A 24153-nucleotide genomic window follows, 5' to 3' on the forward strand; every position below is an offset into this window, starting at 1 on the left:
ATGGAAAAGAGAATAATACGGTGGTGGATAATCAGCGGAGAAAAGCGGAGGAAATAGAGAGAGAAAGAGAGAAAAAGAAAAATACAAGAATATTGTATCATGGAAAACTGTATCCAACGATCGCAACGTGAGATATAAATTGCTTGTTTGTTACACGTTTCCCTTGTTAAACTTGATGGCAGATGGGAACAGCGTGAAGGTGCACGGAATCCGCCCCATCTCGCATGAAAATAAAGTATGGGGTATGCGTTCAATGATCACGGAGAAATAGTATAGGATAAATGAAAGCGGGAACGTACAAGTGCGAGCACGTTCCCGCTTTCCCATGGTCATGAGTTAACTGTTGAAAAGCGATTATAAATAAACTACTGTGGTATACTCGTGGTCGTGATGTCACTTTCTCGCTTCGCCTTGTCGCATTTCGCGATGCGCCGTGCAATTTTGGATGCCACGCATGAATGTTTTGTAACGATATCTTCCCAACAGCAATATCTTCTGGGATTCCGCCTGTTTAAACATGAGCATATAAAACAAAAATGCAAGAAATTATGCCGTATATTTTTAAGGTTTCGAGCAACGGCAATCGAGAGTCACGATTCTGTAAAATAATATATAAAACATATGAAATATAAAACACATGAATTGTTAATAAAAAATTGACTTGAGATGAAATAGTAAATTTTTATATTATATGCCGTATGTATAATATATTTTTTCAGACTAATAAATTACTTTATCTTAAAAATGATCAACATGATCAATTGATCTTAACGACCAACATGTAGACTCTGACTATCAATTTTTTAACCAAAATTTTTTATCGAAACAGATGACAGGAAGAATTATAAATCTTGATTAACAAGGATTATATTCTCAAACTGTATTTAAAAATTTTTAAGACAAGTTTATAAAGCGGAACGAATGCCGCGTGTGTGTGTGTATTGAGAGGATCCGAATGGAAATAACATGCAAACTTCGCAATAACGCAGCTACGTTAAGCTCTTCCAATCCTACCCCAGTTCGCCTATATACATGTATGCGAAATAACTCGGCTTCCATCGAACCGATTTCCATGCAACTCAATGGGCGTGTGCTTAACCGAAATTTGTCAACTATAGCCGATTTTATCTAACGCGCTTCTCTATAAAATAACACGTGAATCCCGGCGGCATTTATTTTTCATTATACATTCATTCGTTTTTAAATGAATAGACGCGTAATTGCAATTATGCTGCTTAATTCACTCGCTGTATATCCCACGATTTTCACGGATATCTATTAATTGCACGTTCCGCGATTTCCATCGCAGTAGTTTTATTTTTACAGTCTACTATTGCGTACATGGCGACATCCTCGCTGTATAGCTTTCATATAACGATTTTTTTTTTGTAATTTAACTTTGCGTATTCTTCAATGATATAATAATGAAAAAGGTACATGAAATAATTAATACAGGGTATATGCGTTTCAAATTTGAATGTTACTTTTATAACAATTCATCTTTCCACATTTGCACTACTTGTTCTGCCGTTTAAGTATATGCACATATTTAACATTATGCCTGTCGATTTTAACTGTTTATCATTAACATTGAACATTACCAATCTGACACAGTGTTCAAAAGTTCTGCGAAAAATCCGCAATATTAGAAAATAGAAAAGCTTAAAATAGTTTTAAAATAATTATTTAATATAAAGAAATAAAATTGCATTTTTTAATAAAATATATGATTTAATTATTTAATTACGTGAGAACATACAAAAAATTTAATCCTCCTTTTCAATTCTTTCTTTGGATAAAAACTACAGAAAATAATAAAACTAAAATAAAATTTAAAAATTTCAGAAAATGAAACAAAAAAATTTTGAATATACATTTAGTTACGCAATGACAATAAGAAAGTTTTCTTCGGTTGTAGTTGGAACTTAATGCATATGTTTATTTGTGTGATTTTATATACTTTTTTGAATTCAACCAGAATGTGCGCCGAAATGTTTTTCCGGTCGTAACACAGCATGTCGAATAAGAATTAGTAAATTTTATTGAATTAATTAATTGGTGGGTAATTAAAAAATATTATTTTTTGCAATAAATTTTTTTACAGTTTTTTCAGGGGGGAATGGGTATATAGATACAAATTAGCATCACTTATTATATTAAATCACTTATTAAATTAATTAATTTAATAAAAATCGTGATATTACTAATTCTTATTCAACATACTGTGTTACAACCGGGAAAACAATTCGGCGCACATTCTGGTTGAATTCGAAGAAGTATATAAAATCACACAAATAAACATAGGCATTGAAATCCAGCTAGGACCGAAGAAGAAGGCTGTCTTATTATCATTGTGTTGTTACATCGGTCCAAAAACATATCTCTATTTTACATTTAGTTAAATTCAATTTATTGTATGAATCACAGTTTACATTTTATTATTTTTTTTATATATTTCAAGAGCTGTAAAACAAAATAGAGATTAAGATAGAAATATGAACAAAAAATGGTAAGAAAAAGTGAAATGAGACGACTTATTATATCTATATCGGTATGCGAATCGAAGTAGTATCAATTCTAGCAAAAACACTTCAGATAAACAGAATTTAGGGTGGAGTTTCATAGTTTTTGTTTGGCAGGAATGAAAGGAAAAGAAAAAGAACGACGTTGTAAAAGAAGAAGAAGAAGGCTGTCGTAGAGGGTAAATGAGAAGCTATAGGGCACGAGAGAATGGTCTGTGTAGGATGGCGTTGATGTTTGAAAGGGAGGCTAAATAAACGCGAATACCTCGCGGCGAGTGCCAAAACAACAAAGCCATTGTCCGTTAATCGCCGATCTGCCATCAAACGACCACAAAGAGCGAATTGCCTGAAACTTGAGAGCTAGATCGAGCCATCGCTTTGATTATCCCTTTTTTCTTTTTAAAATGACTTAACTTGATTGCGCCTTGATTTGTGGCTTGTGAAACGCATGCATTTTCATAAATGTACTGTTTTGCGAGAAAGAACGGGAGGCAAACGAAAATTAACGTACCATAAAAGCAGAATAGTGGAAGTTTAGTTTCGTGCCGTCTAATCAAACTAGGTTTCAGTGTAAAAAGGTAAAGAGAAAATAGTTGTAGAAAGACAGAGACAAAGAAAGAGAGAGGGAGGGGATTTTCGCAATCAACGATATAACTTTACTTAGCGTAGAAATGAAAATTATGTAATTGCTGTAGGAACAACTTGGTAGAAACTTCTATGAACATAGTAAGCAGCATTTATTTTTTGTTTATTTTCATTGCAGTTTGTCGTATCGTTCAGACGCCAAGTCTAAGGATCACGTTGGTAGCACGTTGAGAGGTTAATTAATAAGGGAAGTTATTAATAAGAAACATCTGCATACTTCGATCGTTTCCGAACGATAAAGGGTCATGTAACAGTGGAAATCATGAAAATGCAAATGTGATAGAACGATAATGTCGTTGTTATTATTTCGAGCTGGCGCCAGCCGGTCGGTATAATTTAGAGAATCAATTACAACGAACCGATTAGACTATCTCTCAACGGCAATAACATATAACGACGGCACATCTGTAACGTTACGACGGTTATTACCGCGAGACGATTACCGTTGCCATGTTGCGCCATAGAGACATATTGTCTTGTGACAAACACGTACCGATCGTGTAATTGATACCTGTAGCAATCCTAATATCTGTCTGGGGAAATAATACTCCTTGCCGAACGGAATGGTGATCTGATTTATTAATGCGATGTATCTAGCAGAGATGATTATTATTTGTCACAAATTATGTATTTTCATTCTGTTACTATTCCCTCGTGTTCCATAGAACTTGCAATCGCAGATAAAAACCATTGACTTCGAAATATTGTTTTCAATATATTTCTTTTTGTAAAATAATATACATTTATTATTTTGGCGTGTGCATAGAGTGCATTAAATATTTCATAACGTTTATGCTTAAAAACGCAATAATTCCGGCCAATATTTGAATGCGAATGATTGATCGATTAATCGAATCGTCTGGTTGCATACCGTGTGACAAAATTTGCGAGCAGCTCGCGAAAATGTGAGGTACGTAAAGCGCCGCGTGCCAGAAATCTTTCCCTGCCGAGAGTGACAAGCTCGGCCGGGGTGTGCGGTGGTGAGCTACGCAAAATTGCCCCCGTGTGCGGTTTCGTGTCTCTTCCTCCCGCCCTGCCCCGCTAGCGGGGTGCGATTTGTGTCAGGATCGACGCGAAAGAAGAGCAGGGGACAGATCGGAGGTGACAGGACACGGTGACGTGAGCTATGTGTCGGCGAGTCTGTTTGACCACGGCATCCCGTTCGGCTGGCTGCATCTCAACGACCAGCGTAACTTCGTGTCACCGCATCGGGATTAATGCGTCCGTTTTTAGTCGGTTTTGGCGGAGAGAGCATTCAACATATACGCTGAACGTCATATAAAGCACACGTATAAACTGGTTACATATTTTATTTATGTAAATCGTATATCTACAGATTCGCATGCATTTTAATTAATCCAGCTGAAATTTTTGTTCTCGCGTTGTGCGTTGTAATCGCACTCCGAAATTTCATACGTGAAAAATTGCTTTTTGAGATACACATAATAACAAAATTCTGAAAAGAGGAAGCGCGTTCTAAAATCTATGATATATTCGCAACACGATAAAGCATAACGCGATAAAGCATAACAATGCAACGAAATAATAATGTGAAAATAATAATGTGAAGATAAAACGTCTGTTTATATAAACTAGAATATAAACTTTTTTTACATGTAATTTTCGAATCGTTTGAGATTTTCTATGTATTAATTATAATTAAGCTCAGAGAGCGATATGTACATTTATGTGTATATAAGGGTGTCCTAGACTTCGTGTGACACCCGTCGTCAAGCAGACTCCTGAAATCACTTCGAGACAAAAATCTTATCAATTAGTATAAGATTGTTGAGGCACAGTAGTTTTTAAATGAGAAGAGTTTAAAGTTGGCAAATCAAACTGTCCGAAATTTGCGCGCTCAGGCACATCATACCGTGAAGATGCAAAATCAATATAAAAAATAAATTATATTCATATCTATATGTATACGTATATAATTAAAAATTTTTTTTTTTTTATTTTTTTTTATTATAGCGCCACAATATCTGTAAAGTATGCGATCTGCGTATCTATCTGCGTATCTATCTGGGAATTAATGAAGCTCCAGAAATGTGTGCAGTCATAGTTTGTGAGCTCAGTAATCATCGATTCACATATTCAGCGGATTTACTCCTCCCCCTCCCCTCTCAGTTTGTGTGCCCGAGTCTGTTAATAAATTACCGTGACGCCTAAGTTTCGGAGATATTGCCAAGTTCGGTATTTACCTTAATCTAAATTTTCGATGAACATACCCGGGCATCGCTAATTGCCGGAAGCTGTGTATCTTGATATTCAATCAGAGGATGCCCTATATACGTGAATACGTATTATGGGTCTTGATGGCACATCTACGAATATCGAACATTCTCCTATGCCCCGTAGGCAGTAATATCGCATTACATGACTTTTTCTACGATTAATTAGCTAAATGCACATTCTGTATTCAAAAATTATAAAAGTATAAAATAAGCTCGTACCATGAATTGCTATTAAAATATTTAAAAATGTAGTTTCAAAATTACAGGGGCAATCAAATTAGAAAGATAATTCAATTTAATTAGAAAAAAAATGTAAACTTTTTTACGAGAAAATTAAAACGCAATTCACTCTTGGAAATATAAAAAGTGCAATTGAGGATGTTGGTTATACAATATCAATTAAAAGTTATCAAAATTTTTAAAAATTGCAGGCTTCTAAGATTTATTCTTTTTTTCCTAATCAACGACAAAAAAATTTGATTTGTAATGGTTTTTGCAGCGAAAATTACTATATTTTGCTGCAGTTTTAAATAAATATATGAGTAAGTGGATCTAAATAAATTTTTGTACGAATATTTATTAGAATGATATTAGAATATGTAAAAATTTTGACTTGATTAGTAATGGTACTTTGCCATTAAATTTGCAAATAAGTATACTGCAAAACGCGATTTATATAAGACTTAAAGTACATAAAACATTTAATAACTTATAAATCAATAAGTGAATTGTGTATATCTAGCTTTAAAAGGCTTGGAAAAAAAACCCGTTCAACTTTTCGGCGAATTTTATTCGGTTTTTTTTCCAAGGGATAGAAAAATTGATTGGAAAAATTTAAAAAGTGTTGTACTATAGTGATACCTCACCAGTATTAAAGTTAACTGTTTTACAATATGACTTCTAATCCTAGATTGCTACGCTTATTTTCAAGTACGTAGTTTGCTATACTCCGTGAGACAACTCGATTTTTCGTCACTTTTATTTTAATTAATATTTTTAAGCTTGTATTGTAAAAATTAAAAATGTTCTAACCAAATTCATATGATAATAGCAAGTCGAGAAAATAATTTGAATTTAAAATAATTAAATTTATAAAAAAATAAGCAAGAAAGAGTAAACTATAAAACAAGACTAAACTTCAAAAGTTCATCGGACTGGAGTATAGCGAACTAGAGTTAAAAATTTGTGTTAATCTGTATAAAGTTAGACTAATGTTAATCTCTGTCTTTAAGATTCCTTATAGTTTTTTTCTTTTTATTTATGATGAAGATTAAGATCGATTGCTAATATTCAAAATTCTTCCCAAAATAATTAATTAATGTAAATATAAACTTAAATTATTTTTTAGGTTAGGATTACATTTGTTCTTAAAATAGTTTATTTAATAATTAATAATTATTAAACCTCAAGATATAATATTTCAAATGTAAACATAAAAATTAACTCAATATTAATTTCACCGCTTATACGAGGTATCTTATTTTAATCATACATAGCAAAAACAGCAATTTTTCACAAGAAAGCGATTTAAAAAATAACTGAAGGTTTTCTGGTTTTTTTCTAGTGATTTAAAAAAAGCGGTTTTTTTACAAACTACAATTGAGCTCAAATTTTACATAGATACTCGAACATAATACCTGAATATTCTATACAATGTTTATCTTTTTAGTAATGTTTTGAGATATAACACACATATACATCTTTAAATTGAAGAATGAGAAACATGTGGAAAAAATTGAAAAGGGATGTGTTAATATTTGAGCCATTTATTTTAGAAAAGTTTCGTCATTCAAAAGTAAAAGAAAAATTGATGATTTGTCTGTTACAATTATTTCAGTCTGCAATACATTTGTAACGTACATAAGTGCACTTCGTAAATAGATTAATAATTTTAAATTAGTTAAAATTGTGGAGAAATAAATTATTAATATTTAATGCATCTGTTTTCTTTTTTTTTACAGGTGAGTAATCTTTACGCTGTTACTTATCTACCAATAATAGAAAGACTTCTTACATGTAAGTATGATTGAGAGATATCTATTTTCACGTAGTACTCTCTCATTAAATTTTTAAATAAGTACTCTAAAACGCGATTTTTTACGTAAGAATCAAGAGCGAACAAAAAAATAAATAAATAACTTGTAAATTAATAAGAGAATTGTGCTGATATTTTACACAGATACTCAAACGTTTTAACAGAATCCATGAAATTTTTATATTTTTATTAATGCTTTGAGCTGTGATACATATATCTTTAATTGAAAAATTTATATAATATAAAAATAAATTCGAATTATTGGAATATCATTACACAGCATATTCTCTCTATTAACATAGCCTATTAATAATAATAATAACTTTATTGAGTACAGTAATTTATAAAACAATAGTAAAGATACACACACACAATTATAAAATTAAGATCAAGTGCACGCAATAAGTGGAATAGCATTTGAAGATTTGATTTAAAGCCTGATTATATCTGAGTAACATAAATATACAATAATTAATGAGAAAAGAAGTAAATTAAACGAAGAGACGCACAATTGAAGAGTATTTCAATTATAAGAAGATAAGAGAGAAATTTAAGCCGACGCATATAAAGTAATATAATATCTATAGAATTGCCGCAAAATAATCTTACGGATTACTAATTGGATCAAAAGTAAAAATATCAGATATTAACAAATTAAATAAGGAAACAATACAATAATAAGATTGAAGTGTGCAAATAGAGTGGTATCCAATTCACGAGTTGGAGCAGATAAATAAAATAAATATTTAAGGAATAAACATAAAGCAGGTAAATTAAGCATAATGAGCAGAAATGTATCGATTCATCAAGTCAAGGTTATATTGATTTGAGAAACAAAGCTTGTTATCCGTACATTCGGTTCAGAGAGGAGGAATGCTGGAGAACAGAGAGTGAACAAAAGCGATTGTATAAAGGGATTGTATATAGTTTAATATTTGAGGATTAAGGAGATAATCAGGAATAACTGGAGAGGAGCGGTTGTATCTACCTTAAAGTGATAAATTTCTCCAAAATTGCATAATAATAGATACTTAAATTTAATTGCCGTTATTAAATTTTTAAACTGTTTTCTTATTAAATCTTTATTGATTTATATGCTATAATGTTAAAGATGTAGCTCGATAGACGTAAAATTTTGCTTGTCAAAGATATAGTCGAGATAAAAAGTAAATAGGGTAAACTCGGGTAAGATGATTATAGTTTTTCAAAATGCAAAAAACGCATCTTTATTTTTGTTATTTTTTAATAATGTTTGACATATCACTTCGCTGAATCTTAAAGTTAATAATACTATTGAGTTTAAAGAGAAAATATTTATTAGAAAACAAATATTGACAAAATATTATAACATATCTTATCTAAATTTTAAGGAAAAGATGGCCATAGTATTATGGGACAGTTGGCTATACACGTTTCATGTTAAAAATGAATGTAATATTTTCTAAAGTGATAAATAAAACTTATAATTTTATATATTTAGTATAAACACATATATATATCTTTTATATATATAATTATATATGACTTGTTATAATTATAATATTGCAATAGTAATATGAAAATTTTAAAATTTGATATTGCAATAATAACATAACAATTATAATTCTTTTAAAGTAAGAAAAAAAACAAGATTTCTATAATTTAAAGGAAAGCAATGTATGAAAGAACAAAGTGGGCCATCTTGGCCGAATTGTAAGGAAAAGATGATCATAGTGCATTTAAATAATAGTGAAAATAAAAACACAAATTATAAGTCATGTTACAATTTAGGTTCCTTTATCATATATGCAACGTTGATTATGATAGCTTAACAGTAATTGATTCGATGTTATAGCAGCTTTTAGAGGACACATGCAAAACTTTGCAGGAGGGTAGTCAAAAGTAAAAGTATTATATAATATTCAGAATAAAATTGTTCTGAATAGTGTACGCATATAAAATACTGTAAATATTGATTATCTTTTAAAATAAATATAAAAATGCACTATTTAGCAATTACTGGAGAAATTACAGACTATGGCCATCTTTTCTGTATGGCCGTAATACTCCAATTTATATTTTCATGTAAATGGCTGCTGTTATCTACTTAAATATGTTCTAACGTTTATCTTTCTTGAAACACAAACAAAAGATATTCATCACTGGTAAAGTCGCTTGGTACCCAAATCATGAAGTTAGTTCGTAAATCTTTACTTACGTTCGTTTAACATGTATCTATATTTATGTTAGAATATAGGTCAACGAGAAACTAGCGTTAAGTACTAAACTCATATTTAAACAATAAATTGTCAGTGCATAACAATAATGAACAATGTGAACCAGTTCACATGCATTGCAATCCTTATTTGTCTTTAATTATTTAACTTCATTTGAAACGTAATTATATGCCAACGACCCTATTGTATAAACCACAATCAATTCTTAGTTGAATATCAATACTTTATTAATATCTAACGTTAATGAGCGCCGCGGAACAGCGTAATAACTTGAAAGGGCTTGCATGAAATTCGCATCATTATGACTTTAATGAGATTCGATAACGATACGGATGATACGTCCAATCTTCGAAATACGGAAGATCTTCACATCTGCACCAAACTATCGTTAACTAACTCCGAAATATTATACTCCGAATACAATACTTCAATAACAAAGCGAATGACGACTTGCGAACTGTGACGTCTCAACAACTTTCAATTTTCTGACATCGCAATCGAGAATCATTCATTTTAAAAGAAAGAAAAAAAACTCGTAAAAGAGAGAATCTTTCTTTCTCAAGAAATAAAACTTATAATTAAATACGAAGTCCATTGAATAAGTTCTCGCAAAAGATTTCGCAGATTTCTTTTTCTTCTTGGTAAATGAAATTAATGTACAATTACGCGACACAGAAAATCACCTGAGCAAGGAACTTCGATACCGCGCTTATTCCTTTAAACGCGAGGGAAATTAATAAACCGTCGGTTTATAAGTTCCGGAAATTAGCGAGGTAGTTTAATTAATGCTCTACTGAACTTCAAATCCCCGGCGGATATTTCCATACTTTGCAACACGTTCTTCTCTCTTTAGAAAACAAGGAGTCCGCCTCTCCTCTCATAGTATTTTACCTTGCCGCGTCTGTATACACCGCATTTATTCTCTCTATCTCGCCCCATCCTCTTCACCTTTATATCAGGCGTGCTCTATTCAGCTTTCATCAAATTTGAAATCGTGTCATCGGGAGCGGTTGCCCCTTATAGCACGTCCATTGGGATTTATGTCAGTTACGACGATGGTGCTAATTAATCACGAGATACTTCACTTCTTGTCATCGTTACCATTTCAAGTTTTAACAAACTCTCTCTACGGCCTACATGTCAAATCGTTTCATCTACCACACCTAGTCTTAATTACAGATGCTCGGTAGACATTTTAAATGCAAATATAAAATTTGCATGCTTATGTCGTCTTTGCACTAATTTATATTTTGAGCGTTGCAGTTTATACACGACGAATACCTTTAATTTACATTAACACAGTGCATAAATAAATTTTCCTTTCCTTCGAAAACTGATTTAGAAATTAAGGAAATTTTATAGCCTGTTTAATTAAATAGGAAACAAAGTATATCTGAATTTTAGCACTGTGCATATACGGAAAGAGCAATTTTTAATCTGTAGTATCTAAAAATTCAATTAGATACAAATCAGAAAATAATTTTACGTCGGGCCATCAAAATAATTATGTAGGACAATCAATCGTGATAATATTGCTGCAAACAGTTTTGACATTCTAGCAATCAAATTAAATATCCGCTACAATTTTTTAAATAGTTTATAATTATTTTGAGATCTGTATTTCAGTACAATTGTTCTTTCCATGTAGGCTTCATTTAGATTGTTAATAGCAAATTTAACATCACATTTACATTAAAATATTAAATATATAATAAATATATAATAATTTAAATATATAGTATGAATTTAAAATATATTAATTTATAACTCGTTTTATTATTCATCTACCTTCAGCTTCAATATACGTTCTTTCTTCCGTTTCGCTATATCACCCTTTAGGAGATTATTTCCGATTATGTCTTTTTAATGAATTTATAAATTATGAAAAAGCCTGACATTAGTTCTTCCTACAGTTTTTAAAATTACGCATGTTTTAATTAAACACATTTGAAATTATTTATGAGTTTGATGAATTTGCAATTACAGTTAAACTTCTTATTAAAAATTAAATTACAATATATAACTTATTTACTACTAATTTACTAGCAACTATTAATAATTTTTTTTACTAAGACAATAATCAAAAATTTAATGAGCCGCTTTTTGATTAAAAAGTTAAAATAAAATGACGTAAAGCAGGGAAAATGAAGAGATCAAATGATTTTTCAAGTTGATCTAATTCATATAAATTTTGCGTTTTATATAAATTTTATCTTATCTTTTTTAGTTTTTTCTTTAGACAAGTTAAATTACACTACCTCGATTGTTTAACTGAATCCAAGCGGCCATGCATCGGATAAATCGTCCTTTCCTTGAAATAATTTACAAGATACTTGATTTTTATTTCAGTACTTACATTGTTACAGCCACTAAAGCCAAGATGAATCGACAACCGCTTGATCTCGCGACTTAAATGGCGGACTCTTAGCGACTCGCGGATATAGAAACTCACTGTTATCCGATCGCGCCGAGATTTTGCCCCCGGGGGCGACGTCATTCGGAAATTGGAAAATATATCTTCCCGGCAAAAAGGTCAGCTCGATACACACCGGCGCTGTAGCGAGGGATTTTTCCGGGAAGCTGCTTACGACCGTTACGTCTGATTTATCGCGTGTGCGCCGCGCTTTACTATGGTCGAGCCGACGAAATTAAGTATCTCGCGATAAGTTCCTTCCCCCCCACTCAACACACTCTCGATGCTTTATTCACCGTCGCCTGTTTACTATGCCGTTCTTAAGGCTTTATGGGCCGTGGAACTGCTATGCAGTTCCGACCGTTCCGAGTAAAAATGTTCCTTGCGAAGTTTAAGATTGCTCTCGAGAAAGCGGTATATAAATAACGAAGGTTTCTAAAAACATCGGGGAACATGAAAATGCTTTTTTTTTTATTTATGCTTTAAATAGGACTATCGTTCAAATTCCTTAGTCAATGTATCTGCAAAGAATAACGTGATATACTGTAACACGAGATATATGACGCTGACGTTATCACTCTCATTGTCAGAAGCTGTCAACTACTCCAGCGAATTATTAAAGGACTATATTGTATCGTAATAATGATATAGCTTTGCATCTTCTATTTATAGCTATTGTGTCAATACACAATACCCAGTGCGTGCTAGTTTTTCAATACATGAATCAGAGTTTACAAGAAAATTTTCATTTACGTTATATTATGATACGTATCTTCGATTCTCTTTATATTTCTCTTATACAAACTCTTGTATCAATACAGAGTGTATTTTTGTTTACCATTCAGCTTTCCGCATATCTTTGTAGCGAAATAAGGTCTCTTAAATAAGGATTCTATCAAAGTAAAATTCACTGGAAATTAAATAAAGGATAAAGTTTTGTAATTTGCATCCTCTGAAACTTATTTCGCGATTTCTCTAGATTTTAAGGTACTTATAGTTAGCGACCCCTCAGGCAGTTTCCTTGGACAAAGATCAACTTCAATTACGTCAGGGATCTATACGCAAAAGCCAAGCGTAAGAAATTTGTAAAACCCTGTACAGTCTATCGAATTTCTTCGTCTTTTATCCCTCCGATTTTCCTCGCGTCTTAATTATGTAAAAGAAAATAACCGCATAACTACCTTTTTTAATTGCCGTTTCCAAAGATTAAACACAGGCACTACCCTTTCAAACGATTTGAGAGAATACTAAAAAAGGTTCCAGTAATTATTTCTTTCTTGCTTACAGTATGAGATTTATATTGCATTTGCTTTAGATTTATTCAGTGTAATAAATTTTTATAGAATGCATGTACGCGAGGATTATGACATTATGCGTGCTATTACAATTAGGATTTGAAGCCATTATCGGCGAATTAATTCAACATGAAGATCGTTACACAATCGAGTTATTGATTAAAATGTAGGTTACAGTTGAAACGGTAAATCGCAGTGATTACAATTTACTCGATATACGCGCGAATATTCCAGAACGTGTTCCGTGAGAATTTTCCGCCAAGCTAACCGCATCTAAATGCGCATTTAATTTTAGAAAATGCATCGCCCGAGTTGCGCCGATGGTACGGCTGCAACTTGTTCATTAAATGAATTCCATCGGCTAATATCGAAACTGTTACAATGATTATCCGCGCAATTATAAACTTTATCTTTTGTCGATTCCGAGCGCGATCGGGGATTCAGTTTCAATTTTGTTGTGTACTTATCTGCTCTCGATGCACTTGATCCGGAAAACTCTACAAAAACTCGCTTGCATAGATTGAAAAGGGATTATCGAAGTATCTCCGTTAAAATACGGGGATACGAATGATACGGTATCGCCGCTTTGACAAATCGGGCGATAGTGATAAATACAATCCACGATGCTATCAAGATGCCCGTACATTTTCCGGAAACATTTTGCACGCGTAACCTGTGTGCGTACCGAGAAAAAAGGATTCCTTATATTTAGTATTTGTTTGGCTTACGTTTATTTTTTTTTATTAATATAATTTCATTATTTAATTATATTATATTTTACAGAATTATAACTTATTTGAACTATAAGTGTAACTTTGAGTAAAATGTTATTTTATTGAATATAAATTTTGTGTTGCATTAAACCATATTATTTAGCAGAAAAAATACAATTGTTTGAAGTAATATTTTTCGATGAAATAATAATTTTTATATTTAATCACTTTTCCGCGATTGTCATTATTCATGCGGTCTACTACCGCTATGTGTGAAACTGGTGAAGCCGCGCTAATAACTTGTAAGCAAGATTTAACACACAATAGATAGGGCCGTGTGAGTTTCAACCACCCTCAACTTGACTTCACTCCTCCGCAACAGTGAATATTATTATTAATTATAATTCCCAAATACGTTGAATTTTTTCAGAAATTAAAATAAAATTTGTTTAAATATAATATGAATATAATTTAGAAGTAAAATAACAGATAAAATAGACCGAGATACCATCGTGTCTCTAGATTTTACTGAAATAATGAAATTGTTACGTAAAAAAAGAAATTTAATTATTTCAAAAATTATTTACTTTAAGATACAAGGAAAAAGTTGTTGAATACTTATCGGTCTTGTATAGCGTATCTATATAATATTTAACATTTTTACTTCTTATAAGCAACATTTAATAACAAAAATAAAAAAAAAATAAGTAATGTAGGAAAAAATTTAACAAGTTTTATTTTGTTTTGTGCCATTAGCATTTTAGAAAATCAAGTACTTTTGATGTAAATTTTTCATCAACTTATATAGTTAATAATAATTTAATTATGCAATTTTCTTACATTTTCATAAAAGAAAGCTTGTTGTAGAACATTTTACGTTTATCACATATACATATTTACAATTATTATAAAAATTTAATTGATATTTTTATAAACTCTATCAAGTTTCCTAATCTGTTCCACAAATTTTATTATATAGAAGTGATACTAATGTAATTGTTTCATCAATCTAAATATTATTTTCTTTCTGTACATGTGTAACTATTTATGATTATTTATTGTGTTACGACTTGTGATCTAATTTCAAAAACGTTATTTATTTGATGTATTTATGAGCAGTAATTAAAGTTATAAAATGTTTAGCTTTTTTATCTTTTTCGATTTTTAAAAGCATTAGTATATAAATATGAGTTTCTTTCATTTTTAATTTAACACTTTTATTTTCTTGTGATAATTTATTACTGTCATTATTTTGAATTGTTTATATGAAGGTAGCGGTAAGGATTTTTATAATATTCATCAATTAAAAGACAATATTTGGTATTCAAAACGCGCATGTAAAGATGTTACTACACTTTTGTGTTATTCTATCTTTATCGTTCATTAGACGTAAAACAAGGATAGACTGCGGCAATAGCGCGCTAACTTCGTTATGAGCGCGTTCTGAATACGAATCTTTAACTTAAAACTTTTAATAAGATCTGATAAACAACACTTGATAGTAATACAAATAAGAGAAATGAAAGGAAATAATTCCAAAGATAATTCTGTGCGGATTAAGGTTTATACAATATAATATTTATCTTGTAACAATACCGTAATAAAGTATAGTTAAATATAGTTAAATATGTGCAACCTTGTATAAGCACGTATACACAAAGACGAACGTTTTAATAATAAACTAAACGATAACATAGTTTCACGTGAAGAAAAGTTTAGGATTCAACTGATCAATATGTAATAATTCGCCCGTAGCTGTCTGTTAAATAATGAAAACATGGAAATCATAAGATTTCACGAGCAAAACTGAGCATATCATGTCGTATCTTTTTAAAATCAAAAGATCGCGAAATTTCTTGCTTTTTTTCTCACAATTTGTTTTTTTTTTCTGTTGTTTTCTATGCTATTGCATTAGATAAATGTCGATGAAAACAAAAGATGTCTTTCTTATTTAACAAAGGCATGCTAGAAAATTCTGATTTGCAGTTGCGTATAAATCAAATTTATATATATATATTTTTATCTCTTTTTTTCTTATTATCTCAAGAGAGTATGTAAGATATAAAAACTCTTTCTTTTCTAACCGGCACGATGGTTACTACGTTCTAGCGCGGGTAAAAGATCAATTGAGCTGCACGATCGGCAGATTTCTTTCCAGGGACGGTTAACGCGGACACTCATTGACCCGTTCGTTGGTAACGGAGCATCGCGAATGCGCTCTCGTATCTTCTTTGTTGGCACTATGCGATAAGTCAACGCAGGAAACGGCCCGTGGAAGTTCCAAGAGGTCGTAGGAGCGCGAAACGGTCGACCAATAAATTCTCGCGAAAATTCTGACGTGCGGCCAGAATCCTACGAAAGAAAAGGTACGGAAAACCATTCTCGAAGTAGGCCAAGGATTTGGCCGTCGACGTAGAATTATCCAAGCTAGATGCCCATCTTCATGTAATGATACCTTTTTATATTACGGCGACACAAATTTCTCTGAAACCGAAATTGTATCGTTATCGTATCGTCATGTTGAAGAACCGTCTTAATATGTTTTCCAACAGAAAATGAAATATGAAAGTATAAATCATGAGAAATATGACATTAACTGTATTATGAAAATCCAGCATAATCTTATTAGCATAGTACTAACAGTACTTGCGTAATACTAACACGCAGTAATTAATGGTTGCCGTAATGACCACAAATATCATGATGTTAAGCGGTGATGTAATAAGGGATTTTAAGAGGGAGTCATGTCACTGAATATTACATTGCATTACAAGACATAATGGCATGCATATGTTGTAGCACTAAAAGCTGGTAATATTAATTGTTACAATATTAATACAAATTTTCGTATAACGACTAGGAAAGCGGCGCAAGGAACACATTTTGAGCTAATTATTACATAATACTTGTACCCTTGTATATTTAAATTGTGATTTAGATTTACTCACCTGGGAAAAAAGTTTTTATTTATAATTATATATTGTACATATATGATTATATATAAAATATGTCCATTTATATATTAAAATATATATAATTACACATATTTTATATATAATTATGTATAAAAAATTATTTCCCGGGCAATTAACTTGAAACAAAGAAACACTATTGTAGGATCTTTGAAGGAGATATTCTTGTTAGATCAATTTGAATGTATTTCGACATCTCATGCTTACAGGATTTCGGAGATTCTAACACTCACTCATCGTCACATTCGTTCGCGGGTATTGTCTTATTTTATTTTTGTTTAAACGCTCGCTCGATCGACTGTCTTGTTCGACGCTCGGTTAACGTCTGTATGGTCCTTTGCATTTGCTGTCATGGTGTAAGAATACTGGGGTATTCTTACATCATGTTTGCTGGTATGATCGCGCCTAAATTTCTAAATTTAAGCCCGTAACAAGTTGGTCTAATGCCCGAATTTAAATAAATATAATTATTTCCTTTCTAAATTCCACACTATTTGATATAATTTGTCTATATTTATTTTATAATAATTGTAATTTAGGTATATTTATTCACACATCAATAATCATCGCCGTTTTATGACACCTTATATACACAGAGGTTTAAATAATATCGCAGCATACTCAATGGAAAATGTGAAAATATTTATATAACAATTTCTACCCCTTGCAAAGAGCGAGAGAATAGTTGGTTGATAAAATTATGTTTTATGTTCGATGACCTGCATTGCAAAAAATTTCAAGTCCGTAGTAACGGTTTGTAACCCAGATCTGTTGTAAAAATACAGCTTTAACTTTAATAAGGGTTGCACAAAAGGTGAAACTTATTTTTCATATGAACGCAATGCATGGGGAAATTATTTGGTTCATTTATAATGCGTAACTTATAATGTTGTTATTCGATAGTCAATCGGAAATAAAGAGAGAAAAGTGCGTAAGTCTAAATATTTAATGTTAACGTTAAATTTCTATAGAAATATATTATAGCACCTTTTTTCTGAAATTTGCTAGTACATATGACTTTCTATATGTAAATTTACATATTTGAAGTTTAATTTGTTAAAATTTCCTTTTCACATATTCCTTTATTTAGTAAGTATATACGAATAGTGAATAGGAAGTAAAATCGCTAATTGATATTTTTGCTTGCATTATAGCTGCGGGCTGATTAGGCAAATTGATATGTCCTCGTATCTATCGGTGAAGCTTAACGATCATTGGATCCGGATGTGATCACAGGATGTGTACGAATAATACTGCGGAATGGTTTCCGCGGAGATCGAACGATTCCCATTACCTGCAAGTGTAACCGAGTTCTACTAGCAGGTAAATGGTGCACGCAATTATTGCCATCAGAGCGAGAAATGCAATTCCAAAATGCTACGCACGAAGCTATGCCGAAGCTCGTGATCCGATGAGTGTGTATTTCATTCTCCTGACCTTTCGTTCATTTAGTATACCTATAATTAGTATATTTTTTAAATTTTATTGCTTTTTTCAATATTCCGAAGAAGGTTTTGACAATTAGGTTAGTTGAAATATTTTATAATTATTTTGTTAAAACATTTTTCTATTGCGTGTTTTTTTTGGTCGTTTATTATTCCGTTTTTTTTATTTTTTATATCTTATTTATTTTAACAAATTCAAGATAATAAATTTTTCTCCTTTCTCTCTCTCTATCTTTTTAATCTTTGATTGAAATTGCAGTAAATTCATTTGGATACTTTAATTACATTCTTATATATTACGGTCGGCAATTCGTTTAATAGAAGTTTCTTTGAAACATTCACGCTTTATGGTCAAACCAGCTTTTCGTCTTGCCTTTAAAATTTCATGTAATGACTAGAATTTTACCTTATTTCTCTAAATATTCCGATGTATATACGCTCCATTTCGGTGGCAATGTCCATCCCTGAAGTTTTCAAAGCGCAGAGCTTATTTCTATTTCACATCGCACCGTCGAAGTATTTTGGCCCGGCAGGGATTTCCTTCGTGAAAAGAAAGAATGCAATCCAACTTTCATCGTAATGCGACGAGTTGCCACAATATGTTGCAAAAGTAATTTCTAAAGTAGAACCGCTGTTTCGGCGGAAAAGCATCTGTATATGTGTATGTGGATTGAACACGTGCACAATAGATGACGCATAATCGCTGATCTTGTTAAGGATACTCGTCTGGCAGCAGTAATGAGAAGATACACCGCCACGCGCTCTAATTCGGTTTTAGTGTCGCGATTATGTCTTCTCGATCGATTATGGTACGTTGGAAGCGCACGAAACATTACTAAAGACAATCACGGTATCGCTGTTAAATGACGCATCGCTCAACATCAGAGCAGATTTAGTGACCTCAATCTGTGCCGTTTACGATAATTGCACGTAGTTTGATTAGTGCATCATCGATCAGACCAAACGATGTAACCTAAAATTAATGCAAGTCACTTGCGTCCCAAATGCATTCAATTACACATAAAAAAAAATAAATTCTTAATTTACGTATATTTTTATTCTTGAATGGTATTTGTTTTCATTTAAATACGGAATGTTTTCTTTAATTACAACTGTTTATTTGCATCCATAATAAATATATCTGCGCGAAGTATATTTTATTCTTAAAATCGTATTCCTGTTTCTAATATCATATTGTTCTCACGACAAGATTAATCATTATTTGAAAACTATTCTTGGATTAAGAATTACATATTTGAAAGTGCATTCGACTTATACTCGAAGTTCACTTGTTTCGCGTTTACAGGCAACAGTGTGCATGATAACTTAGTGGGTCCCAGTTTTAAGCAAGATCATTCACTTTCTGTTCGAAAATAAATTTGGTTATTACTAGTAAAAATAATGCAGTTGGCAGAAGTAAAAATTACTGACGTTGCGTTTTGTTTCTTCCATCAGTAGACGATCCCAAATAGTCTGAAATATCATAAAGATTTTCAGGTTTAAAATTGTGGACATTTTAACGTCACTGCAAGTTTTATAGTAACATTACAGAAATCTTTTGTAACTTCTATACAATATTACAATGTTTCAATGTAAGATTTATGCAATGTTTTTTTAATTTTTCAATGCTGAATTATGATTCTAAATTTTACTTTTTATAACAAATGTTACATTAATGATTAATATTATTAAAATATGGATTTTTTATTTTAAACTGTTTCCCTTCTTTTTTTCCTTTCTTCCTTTTTTTCATTTTTTATTATTTTGTATCTTTTCTTTTTTATATCTAACGTTTTATAATATCTGTCCATTATATGTAATTTTTTCTGAAAAACAAAAAGGAAAATATTTTATTAAATAAATTTTTATTTTTATATCAAAATTTCAAAATATTACACCTAATCCAGCGGTTATTAAAAATATCTATTATTTAACTTTTAATTTTTTAATTACCCAACCCTGCAAATGAGTTATGAGAGTTTGTAACGTGGTGCGATGCAAGTAGTCTCCCTAAAAGTTACTGATCAAAAAACGCGATAGTCTCCGGCGAATTAAACGTAGCGAGAAAGATTCTGCTTACCCAAGGCGCGCGTGCACGCTAGTTAATGTCTTCCTACTCGGGTCATTGACCCGTCCTATCAAACAGGTGCACGTGCGGGCCATCTGGGCCGCCTCCCATTCTCCATTGGCCGGGAACTCAAGAATATTGAAGACAAAATATTAATACAAAATTTTAATACAAGCATATTTAATATATTAAACGGGCGTAATTCTATTCTTTAAATAAAGTAAAATTTGTTTTTAATTAAGAATATCTTTTTGCTTTGTTTTAAAAATAATTTATTTTTAACCGAAGATTATTTATTCTTAGCGCTATTTTGAGCATAAAATATTCTTAGATTAAAGCATTTATGCATTTCTTTAAGAATTCATTTTTTTGTGTAATACTATTGAATCAATTCTATGTTCCCCTATTTAATAAAAATTACTAAATGAATATCATAAAGTTAATATTAAGAGTCAATAATGTCAAATGAAGAAATGTTTTTAAATCAATAAGAGAATGCAGAAAAAAACATGACTTACATTTTTCAAATTCTTTTTATATTAACAAAAAACTGTTTAACTTTGGTTACAATAAAAAAAGTAAAAAAATTATAATATTTTTGGAAATTAGATATGCTCAATAATATTTATAATTTCTGAAAATACATGTGCATTAAATGAATAATTTAAATTTCTTTTGACATGTTCCCTTTTACTGTAGCTCCTGCTGCACGCAACATTGATAAAAAAAAATCAAAATTTTATGGTACTCTACTACATATACTTTGTTTTATTTTTAAAAATATCGAACTTGTGATAAATTATAATAACATTTCTGCTATAAAGACAAAAACTTAGGGCTAAACAAGGCTTCTCTCTCTCTCTCTCTTAATCTTGTATTGCAAAATTCTAAAACACAAAACTTTGAAAAGTATATTATGAAAAAGAATAAATTAAAGAAAATATTACTAAAAAGTCCACAAATAAACAAAATGTAGAGAATGTTCAATAAATAATAGAAAAGACTCTGCACAATTGTAATGAATTTTCAATAAATAATACAAATTTAATATACATCAAATTATCTAATTAACACATGGTAACACGTTTCAGTTGTACACAAACAGCCGCAATTGTATACTTAATAAATAAATACATAATCAAACTTTCGAGTTTTCATGGAGTAAACAATGTTACAAATACAATATTAAATAAAAACTATACCGATCATGATCGAATCAAGGATGTTACGCAGGTAAAAGAATCTGAATGCATTATTATTTTACTTGAAAACTGTAAAGAATTTAATATGAAAATAAAAAGATATTGTTAAATAAGAAGAAAAGCGACGAAAAGAAAGGAGACGAGTAGTCCGGGACTAGAGTCTGCATTCATTGCATATTTACAATGTCTACTTTAGATTCGTAGAAGCTTGCGACAACAGATTTGCACTGAAAACGTGTATACCCATTTCAATTTCAATGAGCAAAAGAGTAATTTCTGGTAAAAGTATGATTCGTACATTGATCGACGATTTATTTGTATTTTACTGACATATATTCCAAGTTTTTATAAATTAATCGTTAACATTCAAAAGACTTGATTACCAGTTGTTATATTACTACATAAATTATAGAGCTAAAACAGATGAATATTTCGTCAATCATCTGTCATACTTCGTTCTTTAATTAACGAACTTATTGGTAATACGAATTGATTGCCCGCGCAAATGGTAATTTAGCCCTGATAGGAACCGTTTAACTTTTAATTGGAATTCGAAGTGGTGCGAGCAATCCGTACTCGTGATTACCAACGCGAATATCTATTTCCGGTATGAGCGCCAGATGTATCGAATTGTCGAATTAACTTTCGCAGAGGTTCATCAGCTAACGCCGGACACGAATCAAGCAACTACAAATCGCTGAAATAGGAGCACCGGGTGCATCGTTCGCACAGTAATCGACGCTGAGTTAACTATAATTATGTCCAACTGAGTCAGTAATTAATTTTAAAGTACGAGACGATTAATCATTGTGGCCATGCCGTGCGGTGTTATATTTTACTCAATCTTCCGACAACTTCTCCTATCTCACAGAGCCGGGAAATCTAGGCAACCCAGCCAATCGTGATTATGTCTATTTTTTACAATTTTCGTAAGACATGCCGCTTTTAATCACGAGTATATATCTTAACGAGAGGTATTCTTTTGACGAAAAATTCTTTACTTATAAGTTCCACGATATTGAAATATTTTTCAAACGAGGATTCCATCTGAATACGTTGTGCGAAGAAAAGTCAATTACGAATTCATAAGATTGTTAAAACTCTTTTGCTTTGTTAAACTAATATTTTTTAATACAGCTAAATGTGTATCCAACGTGAAGTTTTATCTTAAAGACAGCGTTAAAAGATTTAATTTACTTTGCACAAGTGCATTCAATCGTTACGATTAATTCAAGAATAATTAAGCAGATTACTTTGTCTTTAAATTGTTTGTACGACGAAGCAATATTTAAGAAATGTACGCGTGTACTATCACTCAAAAAATGATTTTGCAAGTACAACCATTATTTGTTGGCTGCAAAAAATTAATTAAGATAGATAAATAATTAGCAAATATCGTTATATCGCACATGTTTGGTATTTAACCTGTTTAAATAACAGACAGAATTTATATCTAAACTGTTTGTGAAATTTAAACAGAAAATTTGTCTATGACATCTATTCATGTTAAGGCCAATCATACTTACACTATAAAATTTGGCTATATAATAATTCACAATGGGACCTAAATTTTCTAGAAAACATTGTTAAATGTTACTGCTATAAATTTTATATGTGACAAACAATTCTTTTTAGCAGATACAAAAAAATAGCGAGAAATCTAGTTACATCAGCAAAATATTTCTTTTAGTAATTTTATTCTTTGGATTAAAATATAAAGATGTGATTTTGATCTCATTGCGGTAATTCGAAAAGAGATGGCTTTATTAGATTTTCGTTTTTATCTCTTTTACAACCGATCCTATCGTAAACAGATAAAATAATGAGATTTCTACATAACGAGATTTATTCATTGTACGGGGAGCACACGATATCTCGATTGTTTAAGCAGACTCTAGAGTGACGTTCGAGTATGGCCCGGTGCCAACATAGCCACACCCGAAAGACCCGGCAGCGCGTCGTGAACCGCTCTGTATATATGTATATCAAAACCGCAGGTAAACAATATATGGGCAATTATTTGTAGTATGTTGTGTGAATAGGCAAAAATGGACAAAATTCTATCATACAAAAATACCAAAGGCAATGTTTGAGCTGACTAAAAGGCAGACACAAATTTCACGCTTTTCTACGCCCAGTGACATATTTTGATTTAGTTTCGGTTGAGCATTTAAAATGTTTTAGAAAAACTACGCCATTTCGAAAGTTACAAACCCCGCAGGCACTTAATATAATAGTTTCAGCCGATGGATGAAAACGAATGGATTCTCAAATGATTTTTCCAACAGAATTTAATGAAGAATGGACAAAGAGATTATTGTTAAGCCATCTGAATCTTTTATCGAAACAAAAAGCTTTATCCGTGTTATATCGAGGAGAAAACGCTTTGA

At 31.3% G+C, this 24153-nt stretch overlaps 1 protein-coding gene across 7 annotated transcripts in view; it reads left to right on the plus strand.

Moving 5' to 3' along the window:
* LOC105194346 (glutamate receptor ionotropic, kainate 2) overlaps positions 1-24153 on the plus strand; it is a 305511-nt gene that overhangs the window by 83799 nt on the left and 197559 nt on the right. Inside the window, exon 2 of one of the 7 annotated variants that reach the window (XM_039447759.1) lies at positions 18203-18371. The exons of the other annotated variants lie outside the window; for them this stretch is intronic. The gene's annotated coding sequence lies outside the window, so the exon portion shown is untranslated. The remainder of the gene's footprint in view (positions 1-18202; positions 18372-24153) is intronic. 7 annotated transcript variants of the gene reach the window in all.

The sequence above is a fragment of the Solenopsis invicta genome, chromosome 1, assembly GCF_016802725.1.
Source record: "Solenopsis invicta isolate M01_SB chromosome 1, UNIL_Sinv_3.0, whole genome shotgun sequence".
Taxonomy (NCBI): domain Eukaryota; kingdom Metazoa; phylum Arthropoda; class Insecta; order Hymenoptera; family Formicidae; genus Solenopsis; species Solenopsis invicta.